Source organism: Rhipicephalus sanguineus, chromosome 2, assembly GCF_013339695.2.
Source record: "Rhipicephalus sanguineus isolate Rsan-2018 chromosome 2, BIME_Rsan_1.4, whole genome shotgun sequence".
Taxonomy (NCBI): domain Eukaryota; kingdom Metazoa; phylum Arthropoda; class Arachnida; order Ixodida; family Ixodidae; genus Rhipicephalus; species Rhipicephalus sanguineus.
This window is the reverse complement of record NC_051177.1, coordinates 176738765-176741842: the sequence shown is the minus strand read 5'-3', so window position 1 is coordinate 176741842 and position 3078 is coordinate 176738765. Positions and strand designations below refer to the sequence as shown.

Genomic DNA, 3078 nt, shown 5'->3' with positions numbered 1-3078 from the left:
GTTCAGGCGCCAAATAAAAGTTACGTGATTTTCCTTTCGGTTACTTCGCGTTCAAGCCACGCTTTAATTCTTTCGACAATATTCGAACTCTTACCTGAGGTCCGTTTTATTATAAACATCGAGAGACCGCTCAACTTGTTTTGTTGTATTACTCCAATACCGTGAGCGTACACAAGGAGTTTGTGGTTTATTGCTCGCCGTACCCGCAGACACAGATACACGTAAAAGATAAACATCACTCTCATTGAAAATAAACTGAAACAAGAAAGAGACACGCATATGTACAGCATTCTGCAAGGAGCATAACTGCTGCTTCGGCGCAGTCCCTCTCACCTCCTTTCCCTGAATGCAGTGACTTATCTGTACTTATCGTCTACTTTCGCTAGCTGCGGCTGTCTACGAGATATCGTAACGATTCCCACATTTTAGACTGCTCTATTTATGATTTGCTCTTGTAAAATCGCCCCATTATTACTGCGAGTAATAAGCATGAGCTTCTCCGAAGTAAACCCTAGTGCAGCCGCAGTTTGCAACAATTCAAATGCTGTGTACTTAGAAATAAGAGTACCGTATGCTAACTGCCGACGGAGTACGTGCGTGTTGCTGGTTAACGTATACCCTCTCTACACGAGCTTAATATTGTAACAGGCAAGGTAATTTATTCTTTCAAAAATTAGACCATCTCCCATTCAAGAGAACCATGAGGCGATGCGAAGCAGCATTCGGGGCGCACACCAAGTGTCCGTTAAGTTCACTCGGCTTTCCGTTAGTGTGTGAGGTTTGTATGTAATGTTCGTGTTATCATTACGCGTTGTTTGTGCGTTGCTTTTCGTTAGCGCCGAGTGAACGTCGAAGAGTAGGAAGATGGGAATCTTATCTTCGCCCGGAGCCCAGTGCAGACTTGAGCGTGTTGTCGAGCATGCCCTGCAGCAGGCCCTGCACCGTTTCCTCGTCGTTGTCGTCGTCGTCGTTGTTGCTCTGTTTAGAAGAAGTAGACGCCGCCAGGGCTACGTCGTTGTACACGACGTAGCCCTGACGGCGTCTACTTCTTCTGGCTCGCGGCGTTGAGTGCGATTGTGGCTTGCACGGAATCGTCCAGGTCAGTGATGTCGGTGACGGCTTCGATTTCATCGTCGTTACACTCGACGTCATCGTCATCGAACTCAGACAGACGGCTCCAGTTGATCTTGATGTTCAGGTGCCGGTAGAGAGGACTCCGCTCTAGGTATTTCAGCCACGAGTGCACGGTGCTCTTCTTGACGAGGCCTTGCTCACGAGTCTTCGCTTGCTGTGGACGTCGATGGCTGCGTCGTCGGTACGTTTCTGGGCAGGCACTGCACGGTTTCCTGCAGTTCGAGGGGCACGCTCACTACCTGGCCCTTGATTGAGTATTGGCCGTTGCCGTGCGTCAGGCGTCGAATGCTCATGAATGGCAGGCGAGGCGCGATGATCCGCTCTTCGACCGCATTCAGTTCGGGTAGGTGTTCAGGCATCGGTGGGTAGTGACAGCCGTGGGTCAACCTCATGGCTTGAACTTTCCCCGACGGCAACGCTTCCTTGCACGTGGAGCACACGTTGAACTGCAAGACGTCGCCGCAGTCAGCAGCAAACTCTCTTTGCAGTACTCCAACGGCGACGTTACGATGTTGTTCGTTCTGGATCCTACCGACCTCGCTCAGGTTGTTGTCGAACAAAAGTCGGTCGCACACGTTGCAGCTGTGTCCGAAGCTCCGGTCGAGGATGTCTCGCTTGAATCGCATGGTCGCTCTGTCAGTTCCCGGTCGTTGCAGTTGTCTAGAACGCCTCGCTGCCCTCGCCGCAGACTCGCGTTGTCTCTCTGTAGTGGAAGCGGTAGCTCGACGCTGACGCTTGGCTTCGCCGTCGGCGTTTTTGACCTCGGGGCTTGCAGCTCGAAAATGCCGTTTCGCTTGCGCTTCGCTGGCCCGGAGTTCGGAATCACCTTGCCTGCATAGGTGTATGCGTTCGGCATCGCGAGCACTGCGCTGCTGCTCCGCGACGATCTCGATCTCAGCAGAGGTTGGAATGCTGCTGCAACTGGCGGCTACGTTGACGTTACAATTCATCTGACCGGGATCGAAGCAAGAATGACGGAAGCCGACCAAGGGCACGCGCTTATATACACATGAAATGGCGGACGGAGAGGAGAGAGTGGGTTACAGGCGGTAATTGTCTGCGGGACGGCTGCATCACGTGGGAGAGAAGGACAGAAGGCGACCAAACACCTGCGTAACGAGGAAGAGTGGGAGGGAGTGTAGGCGCCTGCGAAAGGGAGAGCGGACGCCACCGCCGACGCCGGACACAGCCCCGAGCAAAAGCTGCTTCGCATATTAAAGGCTTTAATGTTTGGACTAAGTCGCGCAAAACTTGGCGCAGCGAAGCACAGGACCGTAGCCGCTCGTACTCCCCGTCGACGAACACGTCTATCTTCGAGATGCGCAGCTTCCTCCTCGGGAGTATGCACTTTCTTAGGACGCCCCATGAATCTCTAGGTCTGCTCGCATGCTCTGCTAGCGTGCCTAGATAGCTGAGGGGTTAGCACGCTCGCCTCCAGATGGACGGCTCGCGGGTTTTCGTGAAGAATATTCTTTCTGCTACAATTTTTCTCTCTATATCTTTTTTTCTCTGTCTACTGCTTTCTTTCTCTTTCGTTGATGTTCTGTCTATCTTTCTTCTTATTTCTGCATTTCTTTCCCTTTATTTATCTCTTTCTCATTTCTTGTGTCCTACGCTTTACTCTCCTTGCCGTGTTTCTGCTCCTCACTTCACTTCCCTTTCTAATCCCCTTGACACACTATACTATACGAGGCCACGCCATAGCGGTGAGTGGTGGGATTTGCCCGAATTCTGTGGCACGTACCTGTTCATGCCGACGATAGTTTTGCAGTAGGGTCGACATTACCGCCGGCTTAAACAACTTCGCTGTTAAAGCTGTGTGTGATAAAAGGAGTACCGCGACAAAAGAGAAGAGAAAAAAATATTACGATTGGTCTAACGAATTTGTCAGTGAATGTAATTTTTCAACGAAGTGACACGCTGCTTAACGGGCGCCGCAGCCAA

General features: G+C 51.4%; 1 pseudogene; it reads right to left on the bottom strand.

The window, feature by feature from the left end:
• Positions 1–1042: 1042 nt before the first annotated feature.
• On the bottom strand, positions 1043–2084 carry LOC125757402 (uncharacterized; annotated as a pseudogene).
• Positions 2085–3078: the final 994 nt, after the last annotated feature.